The sequence below is a fragment of the Loxodonta africana genome, chromosome 8, assembly GCF_030014295.1.
Source record: "Loxodonta africana isolate mLoxAfr1 chromosome 8, mLoxAfr1.hap2, whole genome shotgun sequence".
NCBI lineage: Eukaryota > Metazoa > Chordata > Mammalia > Proboscidea > Elephantidae > Loxodonta > Loxodonta africana.
Window position 1 is genome coordinate 77874035 of NC_087349.1, and position 12973 is coordinate 77887007.

A 12973-nucleotide genomic window follows, 5' to 3' on the forward strand; every position below is an offset into this window, starting at 1 on the left:
AGTTCTCTTTTCATTATCTTTTGATGTAGCAAAGAAGTTATTTAAATTACGACATAGTTCAGCTGGTGGCTTCAACATTCATGCAAAACAAGAAAAAAACTTTCACAAATAAAATCCATATGACTTAAGAGCAACAGAAAACAAAATAGATAAACGGGACTTCACCAAAACCAAAAACTTTTCTACATCAAAGGATTTCATCAACAAAATTAAGAGGAAACTTACAGAAGGGGAAAAAATATTTGAGAACCATATATCTGATAAGAGTTTCAAATCCAGAACATATAAAGAACTCTTATAACTCAAGAGCCAAAAGACAAGAAGCCTAATCAAAAAATGAGCAAAGAAATAGGTATTTCTCCAAAGAAGATATACAAATGTCCCATAAACTCATGAAAAGATGCTCAATGCCATTAGCCATGAGGGAAATACAAATTAAAACCATAATGAGACCAAATTAAAACCATAAAACCACTTCACCCCCAATTTAAAAAAAAAAAAAGAGCTCTTTGCCCTCAAGTTGATTCAAACTCATGGAGACCCTATATAGGACAGAATAGAACTGCCCCAGAGTTTCTAAGAAGCACCTTGTGGATTTGAACCACCAACCTTATGGTTAGTAGCCATAGCTCTTAACCACTACACCACCAGGGTTTCCCCAATAGGATGACTATTATCAAACAAAAAAGGGAAAATAACAAGTCTTGGAGAGAATGTGAAGAAATTTATTGTGAAAACATCATGCAAGGCATTTTAATCAATGATGCATGAAGTTTCTGGGAAAACAAATGAAGGAAAACCTCACTCTCCTTTAAAAAAAATAATAAGTCTGAGATTGTAATGATACATAAAATTCTAAGAAAGGAAAATTTTAATTGGATAATGAAAGAGGATGATGAAAATACTCCCTCAAAAACACACACTTCCAAATGCACACATACAATACCTTTACAAATATGGAGGGGCTATGTACTCAGAAAGGAGCCCTTTTGGTGCAGTGGTTAAATGCTTGACTACTAATCAAAAGGTCAGAGATTCAACCCTACAAGCTGCTCCAGGGAGAATCATGTGGCAGTCTGCTTCCATAAAGATTTACAGCTTTGGTGTCTTAGGCTGGGCTACCTAGAGAATCAAAACCAGTGAATCGTGTGTGTGTGTATATATATATACATACATACATACATATATATATATATATATATACACACACACACACACACACACACACAGATTTATATAAAGGAAATGGCTCACACGGTTGCAGAGGTTGAAAGTTCCAAGTCCACGGGTCAAGCATCAAGTGGAGGCTTCTTCTGACTCATATAGCTGCACAGGCTGACAAACCCAAGATCAGCAGGTCAGACAGCAGGCTGCTGGCTCACGGGCTGCAGAGGCTGACAAATCCAAGGATGGCAAGTAAGACATCAGGCTGCTGACTCAAGTCCCAAGAACCAGAGGTCAGATAATGACAAGTTGAATGCAGGACCCAGAGGAAGAAAAAAGCCAGCTAGCTTTGCCAGAAAGTCCATATATATTGGATGCAGGCCACATTCCCAAGGAAACTCCCTTTCAACTGATTGGCTGCTCATAACAGATATCATGAGGGAGATGGTTACATCATACATGATAGATTGATTTCTGAGGAGGTTTGTGATTTCAAAATGACTCAAACTCTTTCTCTTTGTTGTTTCTTGACCATTTATAAAGTCTTGCCCTGACTTCAGAGTCGATTTAGGACTAGATGCACTCTGAGCAGCATAATGAGACCTGCTGCTTCCTGCTCCCATGCTGCATTAAGGAACCTTTTTATTGTGTATCCTGCAATAACCATCATAGTCCTTCTGAAAACTGGGCCTTCTGTGCCATCTTCTGAAGCTCCAAGTCTATGTTAGATTTCTCCATTCATCTTTTATACAAATTACACTTTTCTTTGGAAGGTCCTACGTTCTTTTGAAACTAACTTGTTTCTTTATTTATTAAATTGCCTGCCTCTATAAAGTAGAATACGCATCCCATGTGATTGACACTTTTGTCTTATCCACTACTGTACTCCAATGTTTGGCATGTAAATATTTATGTAATGGGTAAAAAAAAAAATATGCCTTTATTCCAATGACATATTCTGAGGTGTTTCAGAATAAAAAGACCTGGTGATTTACTTCTCAAAAATTAGCCATTGATAACCCTATGGATCACAGTTCTATTCTGCCACACATAGGTCACCATGAGTTAGAATTGGCTTGATGGCAACTTGTTAATTAATTACTTAGAACATTTTTAGAGCTTCATCTGTGTGTTGTCTTATCGCCTCCCCATTATTCTCATAATCTTTATCAGAATTCTTCACTGGAGAGTGCTGGCGACAATGCTTCTTTCTTAAAGCCCAGCTCCACCTCACTCCAGACCAGCAGTTCTCAAAGTGTGGTCCAGGGACCATTGGGGGTCCTTGAGACCCTTTAAAGGGGTTCATGATGTCAAAACAATTTTCACAATAATTCTAAGGTTTGATTTGCCTTTTTCATTTGATCTCTCATAGTTGCATGGTGGAGTTTTCCAGAGGCTATAGCAAGTGTGATGACATCAATGCTATGGCTTCGAATAGAATGTGTGCTTATATAATACTCTCATATTTTAAAAACAAAAACTGTTTTAATATGATAATATCATTAACTGTAACCCACATAAACATAGTTCTTTGAGATTCTCTCTAATCTGCAAACCATTGTCATGCATGAAGGTTACATACGGTTTTAAGGGAAAATGAACTCAGAATTTTAAATAAATAACTTACGAGGGGACTTCTAGAAACATCATTCATAAGCAATGGACTACCTCTCTACACATGTCACAGGACGTTAAATTTGATTTTTCCTATTGTCAAATTTCAGCCCACCCTATAGGACAGAGTAGAACTGCCCCATACGGTTTCCAAGGAGCACCTGGGGTATTTGAACCACTGACCTTTTGGTTAGCAGCCATAGCTCTTAACCATTGTGCTACCAGGGTTTCCCAAAATTTCAAATTTCAGCAGAGGCCCCTAAATCCAACAGATGCCAAAAACAAATGAAAGGAAAACCCCATATCCTGTATTGAGGGGTAATACCATCTATGTAGTACATGTTAAATTGTGCAACTGATTATTACAAAAGAAGGGAACAAATTCTCTGGGCCAAGAAGGCAGTAATGATTCCTTCGAAGCAAGTAATAAATTTGCTGTGTATTTTTCTTTTCAAACACTTCCAGGGAAGAGGAGATGGAGCTTCTTCCTATTCGTCTTAAATTAAGTGAGCAGGACTTTGAAAGAACCAATTAGAAAACTTATGTTTCCCCCTCAAGGGTGGGGTGACGGTGAAGTCCGAAAACAATCCAGAAGCAATAAATTAGCCGGCATCTAGAGAAGATAAAATGAAGAGCCGAAGGGTCGCCCTTCAACTGAAAATGAATGAAAGATACATGTTTTCCCTGGGCCAGATATGAATCTTGCAGAAGGAAGCTGGCTATAAGCTCTCTTGAAGAGGAAGAGGGCTTCTGGCTGTGAAGCAAACATGCATTACTGAAGCTGAAAGAGTTCTGTGTAAAAGGAGTGTTAGGTCTGGGAAGCAAGTGGAGTGTAAGGTCTTCAGGGAATTCTCAAAAGTGTCCTACAAGAGAGAGCCAGCTTTCATACCTACCACAACTAGAGGGTACCAATGCCCTATTAAAACTGTACCAATCACACAACAGAGAACCCCTGAGGGAGCAGGAGAGCAGTGGGATGCAGACCCCAAATTCTCATAAGACCAGACTTAATGGTCTGACTGAGACTGGAAAGTCCTCGGTGGTCTTGGCCCCCAGACCACCTGTTGACCCAGGACAGGAACCATTCCCGAAGCCAGCTCTTCAGACATGGATTGGACTGGACAATGGGTTGGAGAGGGATGCTGGTGAGGAGCGAGCTTCTTGGATCAGGTGGACACTTGAGACTATGTTGGCATCTCCTGCCTGGAGGGGGGATGAGAGGGTGGAGGGGGTTAGAAGCTGGCGAAAGGAAACGAAAAGAGAGAGCGGAGGGAGAGAGCAGGCTGTCTCATCAGGGGAGAGTAACTGGGAATGTGTAGCAAGACGTATATGGGTTTTTGTGTGAGGACTGACTTGATTTGTAAACTTTCACTTAAAGCACAATAAAAATTATTAAAAAAAATTTTTTTTAAACTGTACCAATCAAGTAAAGACATCCCCTAATTAGCTCTCATGCCTGCTTGCCTTCACCTACCAGAAAATGCAGCTAGAAAGTAAGTCAGGAGGTGGTCCATGGAAGAGGAAAAGCCAACCACTTCGCCTTTCCCCACTGCAAGATTCCCAGCCTGATAGAAAATGGAAGTCATATGTCGAATGAGAGATTTCAGAAGCTGTGAGTTTTGATATTACACTGGACAAGGGTGTTTAATACCTGGGAAAAGGATGCTATTTATGTATTACCTGGACAAACTAGGAGATTTATGCATGTTTCTATCCAGGAGTGAGAGGGAGAAGTCCACAGAGTAGATTTTAAAGGGACAGAGATTTAAAAAATAAATAAATAAAGTTGACTTCTAGGACCCTAGGAAAGGCAGCAGCTTGTTCATGTGTTTCAGGAGACCTGTTACCCCCTGCAAAAAAAACCAAAACCAAACCCATTGCTGTCTAGTCGATTCCAACTCATAGCAACCCTATAGGACAGAGTAGAACTGCCCCATAGGGTTTCCAAGGAGCAGCTGTTGGATTTGAACTGCCAACCTTTTGGTTAGCAGCTGTAGCTATCAATCACTGTGCCACCAGGGCTCCAAGACATGTTAAAAAAAAAAAAAAAAACTAGTGCCATCGAGTCGCAAGACATGTTAACTCCTGCTAAATCTATCACAGATTTCTTATCCCGGCTTTCAATATGACTCCAACCTCTCTTTCCATTATTACCTTTCTTGAAACACTTGCTTTTGTTCCAGCCAAAGAGGACTCCTTGCTATCCTACATCAACCAGCTGAATTCTTCCAAACAACTGTACACACACACACTCATAGTCACACCCATATGAGTTCCTCTTTCTAGAATTTTCTTCCTCGTATTTCTGCCAGTTGAAATCCTTTCTGACTTTCCAGGTTCTCTTCAAAAGCTCTTTTATAAGCTTGTAAAGAAGAAACAGCTGGGATACCAAATCCTAAAATCCTTTATGAGCTGCCAGTGGCATATGGCACCACCTCTGTTTGACTTCTGAGGGTTATTTCCATCAAACACGAGGGTTATTTATACCAAACAATGATAAGCTGCTAATTACTTGATAAGGATTAGTAACAAGTGCTAAGTTCATCTCCTGCTCCAAGCATAGAGTCGGGCCATTAGTACTTCTCCGGCCACTTTTACACCTTTAGTACAATACCAAGAATAAGAAGTGTCCCCATTTCCAAAGGGCCCATCGATAGTGTCACTTCAGAACACTGGGCTCTCCCATAAAAACTGCATTGGCCATAGGAGATGGAAGAGAGCATGCAAAGGGGAAATTGAAACTCTTGGATCCTCCAATTGAATGTACTCCACTCTTGATTAGGGTCTCTTAAATATGCATATTTGAGGATTCGATTTTGTTTGTCCTATACTCATTATTATCATATATTATCCAGTCTTTGGAGAAGGTGGTTATATTTATTAATTTATGCTTTTGGTGTTGATTGAGCAAATGGAAACAATTTGCTCTCCCCTAGAGGTTAGAGTGGGAAACCAACAAAGACTTTTGTTGATCTGTTGCCCAGAACACAGAAATAGTTTGCCTCTTTTATAGGACTTAAATTATATTGCTTTATTAGATGGCTATGGCTATATGCCTATGTAGGAGGCCACAAGAAATATATCCTGCAAAGGCAAGATCTTTCTTACTAATATTTTGTATTCCTGGAGAAGGACATCATGCTTGGTAGATGGTCAGCTAAAAAGAGGAAGACCCTCAATGAGATGGATTGACATAGTGGCTCCAACAACGGGCTGAAGCGTGACAACAACAGTAAAGATGGCACAGGACTGGGCAGTGTTATACATGGGGTCTCTATGAGTCGGAACTGACTTGGTGGCACCTAACAACAATAACAATATATGTATCTTCTGTAGAAGCTAGCACATAAGAGGTATCCACTAAATACTTATTATTTTAATATAATTAAAATATTGCTATATTGCAATCCCTTTGAATATAACCTAAGGTTGCGTGTGACTTTCTTGAACTACATTCAATATTTGTACTTGAACTACATTCAATTATTTATTGATATCTGAGGGATTCTTCTTTATAAAACAATTTTCCTTTTATACTGTCTTAATATATGGACCCTAAAAAGATTATAGTAAGACTCAATGTAGTAAGTTGCTTATCACTTCATTATATACAGTACTTAGAAACCCGTTATCCATTGTGAAAATCCTTGTGAAAGTGCATGGACCTATTTTATTCTACAGACTCTTTCACCAAGTTCAAAACCACAATATCTTAGCAGCTTTTATTTTTCTTCCAAAACAGCACAAGTTATTACACTATAGTATGCATTGCATCCTTGCCAAAGCATTTCAGCCAAGCTTTTTTTTATATAAGCACAAAGGCATCCAACAACAATAAGCTTTTATTTTTCTCTCCACTATTATGTAAATTAAAAGAATCAATGCATATTTCTTATGCCCTGGGGCTAAAAAAATCACTAACATTTAAAAAGTAATATTCAAAGCCAAAATTGTGAGATATTATTCCTCGACTGACAGAATTTTTTTTCCCCTTAAGGGAACATTTTACCTGGCATTTTATATGTTTTTATAACAATTTTGCTTGGTAAGACATCTGAAAAGGGTTGCTTATGGATTCAACCATTGGTTTTCTTTTGTTTTTCTTTCTTTTTTCAAAATACAGTATGTTTGAGTCAGTACCTTGTTTTGCTCACCCAACAATAAGGTTGAAATACACACATATACATATTTGGACAATTTGGGGACTTTTCTGAACCATCTAAAGCAAGATAATGAAAGTTCGTTATCAACAAATGCATTTTTTCAAGCAATGGTTCAAATTAACCTAAAAATTCTGGAGGAATTTCTCTAAGGTTTTATCCTCTACAATTTTTATAAAAAATCACTAGTTTCTCTTTCTCAAGACTTACACATTAGTCTGCAAAGTTAGGCTTAACACAAGAAAATAATCAAGGTTATGGAACTAATTCTTACTTCGATAGTTAGCAATGACCAAAGCCACTTAGTGAGGAAGAATAAGACAAGATTTAGAAAAGGAGCCAATCAGAGGAATGGATCTGCTGTGCATCAAAAGATTTTTTTTTAAATTTTCTAAAACCTCACTCAAAAGCATTTGCAATATAGAAAGAAATGCTTCTGGTGGTGAATAAACATGGCATTTCAAATATGTAAAATGGTCCAACTCAAATTTTTCAATGGAAACATTCTGTAAGATTCTTCAGAGCCATATTAAGTGACCAAAACCCAAAAAACCAAACCCAGTGCCGTCGAGTCAATTCCGATTCATAGCGACCCTATAGGACAGGGTAGAACCACCCTATAGAGTTTCCAGGGAGTGCCTGGTGAATTCAAACTGCTGACCCTTTGGTTAGCAGCCGTAGCACTTAACCACTATACCACCAGGGTTTCCATATTGACAGGTGTTTTTTTCTGTGCCTTAATGAGTATTGGCCATCATCAACATGATCATTTTGAAATATGACATTTTAAGAGTGACCACTTTGAGAGTATCTGAAACTAAAGATAGGGTTAATATGACAGCACTGTAACTAGCTGAAAAATAAAGAATTTGGCCAAACAGCTTCTTTGTCTGCACAATACCAATCTGACTAGTTTTTTTTTTTTTAATATGCCCATTACCAAAATAAGTTCAGGAGCCAATTTGGATGACAGTTACAGTCAAAGTGGTCATTATGGTACAACAAGATCTGAGTTTTAAGGTCTGGGCTGACCTTACCCCCTGTAGCTCAGATAATCACAGTGATGATAGTAACCAAAATTTAGGGTTGGAATTTTTCTGAAAGAATTATGTGGCTAGAGACACCTCCTCAGTTGACCGGTTGTTTCCCTGTTTCATAGGCACATTTATAGATTAGCTTGGGAGTCTCAACTTCCCTCATTTCATTGTAAAATTTGTTGTAACTTTAAAATTTCTTGTGAGATATTCACAGGTAATATGAGGTAAAAATGGAAGAGAGAAGCCAGAGATAATTTTATGGAAAGAAAATCGATCAATTAGTTAAATAAGATTATTGCATCCTCCTTGGTACCAAACCATGTACTAGGGGTTGAATATACAATAGAAAATAAATTCGATATGGTTTCTGCTTTCTTTTAACTAATATCCTAACAGAGGTGATCAACTTTAAACAAGCAAACCATAAATGCACACTTACGAGTTGCGAAAAGTGCTATAGAGGAAGAGAGCACGATATCATGGGAGAGCAGTCGTGAGATACTCACTTTAAATTGAAAAGCCCCTGTGAGGAAGTAACTAGGAAAACTGAGCAGGAGCCAGCTGTAAAAAGAGAAGGACATTACAGCTAAGGGAGTCCCTAAGGCAGAAAGGAGCCTGGCCTGTAAGAGAAACAGCAAGGAGGCCACGGTGGCAGGAGGTTGTAAGCAAACGGCTGGGTGGAACAATGTGAGCTGAGGAGGTAAACAGGGACAAATCATGCCAGACTTTGAAGGCTATAAAGAAGGGTTTTTCATCTTGAGTAAAACTGGAAAACAAGGAAGCTGTGGGACTGGCAAAATATAATTCATATTTTTTAAGAAATTACCTTGGCTATTGAGTGGTGTATAAACTACTACGATGGTGGGAGGACACAGTGTGTATGGAAAGATGTGTGTGTGTGTGAGCGTGCATGCATGGATGTGACAGTATGTGTTTTCTGTAGTCAGAATATTAAAACGCTCCCCAAATCCTTAAATAAAATGTTTCTGTGTGTGAGCATTTTAAATAGCAAATAACCATGTCAAGAAAATACTGAGAAGACAGGAAAGCTAGAAAAAGGAATTTTAGGGTTACAAATCAACCAAACTAGGGTTTCCAAGGAGCAGCTGGTGGATTTGAACTGCTGACCTTTTGGTTAGCAGCCCAATGCTTAACCACTGTCTCATCAGGGCTCCAATTTTAGGGTTAGGTTCGAGGAATTTCTCCCTTTACCAAGAACTGTAATTTTCTCATAACCGTGGTGGGCTGACTCACATGCATTATTTGCACTTGTGTGCCATATATGTAGGTACCCAATTCTATGTGCAATTTTCATTTCCTCTTAGTATGTTTTTCATAGGAGAGCCACATTGCATGTAGGTGAATCATACTTTCCTCTTTTTTGGCCTGTTCCATGGGGCAGCATTTGTCCTTCTTGCTTTTCTAAGGTTATCAGGTTGCATCACTTTTTCTTCTCATTGTATGTCTTCAGATCCTCCCTGTCAGTAACTGTGTGGGAATATTTTGGGGGAGGCATTTGTTCAAAGTACTGTTTTTATCCATGTTGTGGTGTCCATTGAGGGTCATTATATAGTTCCATATACTGCCAGAGCTTCTGGAAAGAGTTTGTAATTTGGAAATAATTCATAGAGTTGCATAAGTTTTAGAGTTTTAAAAAGACTAATGATTTAAACTTTTAAAAAACATAAAGCAATGTCTTATTAAATATGTACCGTGGGGGACACAGAATGGAAACTGAAGAAGCATGTGTTTATGTATGTTTACAGTCATGCATGGAGATATAGAAGATGGATGGGTGGATGGGTGGATGGATGGATGGATGGATGGATGGATGGATGGATGGATGGATGGATGGATGGATGGATGGGTGATAGTTTACTGAAATTTCAAGATCTAAAGAGAAGAAATGGACATTTTCATACACGTATGCATTTTCACTGCCGTCTGGAAGAACATAATATTGTTTCCAAAGCCCACCTGCAGCTGTACAGAAGCCAAATTTGAAGCTGTGGAATGAGAAGCTGAGAAATAGAACCCTTTGTGTCTCTTTCATTCATTCCTTTGTATCTTGTGGATAACCGAGGCCACATTTCACAGTGTGTGATTTTCAGAGATGATGAACGGCAGGGAGCCTCTTCTGGTGTTGGGCCCTACTTTGGTTGTCTTCTGGCTCTCTTAAATTTTGGAAAAGTAGGAAATAAGTGAATCTCACAACATAAAATCTTCCTGTTTAGTTAGAAAGATATGTAGAGTAGCTGTAAGAAGAAGGAATATTTTTCAACTTCTAACACCATTCTAGACACATTTCTTTAGGAGAAAGCTCTACTGACAGGATCAAAATATCATTTCCCCCCCAAAGAGGAACAATGTAACTGTCCCAGTGGAAAACTTATTCAGTTAATTCAAAGACAGGGTTTTAGGATATATTAGCCATGACTGGCCTTAAAAAAAAAAAAAAAAAAATGTGTTTTCAAAATTAAATCCAAACATATCTCTATGGTTCCATTTTCAGATTACTACACAACACATAAGTCTTGCAGATTCTTTGAGGCAGAGCTTAAAAATTCATGCTTAGAGGTCATGTAACTTCCATTCAAATCTTGGCTCAGCTGCTTGTTTGCTTTGTGATTCTGTACAAATTCCTTAGATCTCTGTGTCCTGGTTTCCTCAACTTTCAAATGGGGACATAAATAGCACCTACCTCATAGAGTTCTTAGAGGGATTAATTGAGCTATCTCATGCAAAACACTTAGCACAGCTCCTTATACATTATTATCACACAAAAAAAATAGGTATGATCATAATAAATATTAGTGTAATAACAATTAAGGTAAATTATAATGTCGAAAGAGTAAAATCAGTTAACTCTGTACTGAAAAAGCCTAAAATGTTGATGTGACTTCCAACTATTTTAAATTATTCTTAAAGAGAATGTGATCTTTGCTGTGGTGGGGCAGAATAAAAGCACATGAGGCATCCACAGCTAGGCCTTCTTGCTTCTTCCTTAGAGCCCATCTCAACATCCTACGGCATTCAAAGGAAACTCCAGTCCAACACCTACAAACTGTAGCTGAAACCAATTTAATTGTCTACTGAAGAATCTGAAACATGTCAAAGGGACATTCTGATCATGTTGAAGAGAAACATTCTTAAAATCCTCTTTTCCCATTACTCCTATAATGGTTTTCTGCTCAGCAACCTTCTGCCCTTTCCTAACTAAATCAAATACAGTTAATATGGACTATTCTTAATCTTCTGATTTTTTTCTTCTCTGTCTCACCTATTACTCCATGTCTGCACAACAGAACTTGATAAAACTAAAAATAAGACTTAGAAATCTGGATGCTGAAGTCAGCATTCATCTCAACAGAGTAGATGGTGGGTGTGTAATGATATTTTTTTCCTCTGAAGTATATTGTTATTGTTGTTAGAGGCCCTTGAATTGATTTTGACTCACAGCAACTCTGTGTGCCAGAGTGGAGTTATCCAGCAGCGCTTTCTTGCCTGTAATTTTTTACTGAAGCAGCCACTGGGTGGGTTGAAACTGCCAACCTTTCAGTTTGCAGCCAAACACTTGATCATGTACACTACCAGGGCCCTTTTCCTAAAGTATATGTTTGACTCTTTACTTCTTGGGTCAATTTCCACCAAGGCAGACTTAAAACATAACATATATATAAAAGGAGTGTAATCATTTTGTTATTTTGCTCTCACACGGAGTTCAAATAAAGAAAGAAAGCCCTGTGAAAAGGTCACTCATTCTGCCTATATCCATAAAAGGGAAATGATAAGCAGTCCTGAAAAGCTCACCCAGCTTCCTTTCCAAAGAGTGCTACATACACCCTTCCTGTTGCCTCAGGTGCTAAATAAATTGAAGTTGAAAATATCTAAACACTTGACAATCCTAAAGATATCCTCTGAGGTGGCTGAAAAAAAAGATTGGTCCTGACTTCTGCTAATGCAGTAACAGACACTTCAATTTTATTTTGCATTATTTTAATATAGGAGGAAGTTTATTTAGTTGGCTCACTCGCCCCTACAATACCTCAACTTCTCTTTTTTTATGTGTGTAACTTTTTTCTACTTCTGTCTCTTAGGAACAGGTTTTTAGTGGTTCAGTTATTTCTCCCATTTTTACCTGAATGTGGGCAACCTCAGCAGCAGACGCACCAGGAAATACCTTCCACCTATTTTTCTCAGAAGATGTGAGAACCGTTGACTGGAGTTATGAGGGGGAAGTGGTTGGTGCAGCAAAGTTGCCAAAGGAGTGGTGGAAAGTTTTTTTCTTTACTGATCTAAAAAAAATGACAATTATCTTTTGACCATGGCAACCAGGGATGGAGGTGCCTCTGCTTTCCTTCACCCCAAGCAGGAAGTGAAAGAGTGGTTGGGTTCTGGGCTCTGGAAAGCCAGTGATTTGGGTCATTTTTTTCCTGTCCATTGTCTACATTACTTGGAGATTTAATATTGGCTTCTGTCTTTATCATTAAATCTATTTTCAAATTGAGCAATTCTAGTGAGATGATTTATTTTTTACGTAGTTTTTTATTGAAATGAAGTTTTAGCAGTAATAGTCATAAGGAGCCTAGCTGTGAACCCAGAGGTAATAAAGCCTCAGAGCAAAGAGGAACTTGGAAATTATAAAACATTTTAACTTTTTTACACAGAAGTTAAGGAATGGAATCTACATCAGAAACTACTAAACTTGTGAGCAAAATTGCAGGATTGGTTATTTCGTGAGCATGTTTAGGTTTTCCTTTGATTTTATGAACCATTTGGAAGGAATGAGCTAATGAGAGGGTTTACAAGGTGCTGATGCAATGAGAATAGACAGCTGACATATAGTGGGAGAGTTCTGTTTTAGTCAAGCTGAATTTTAGGTGTCTTTAAAAGGATGTAACCAATAAGAATCTGAAAACTGTACCTTAGACTCACATGGCAATTAGAGCTAATAATACATATGTGGCAGTCCTCAGGGTAAATCTGTCTGGTGGTTGT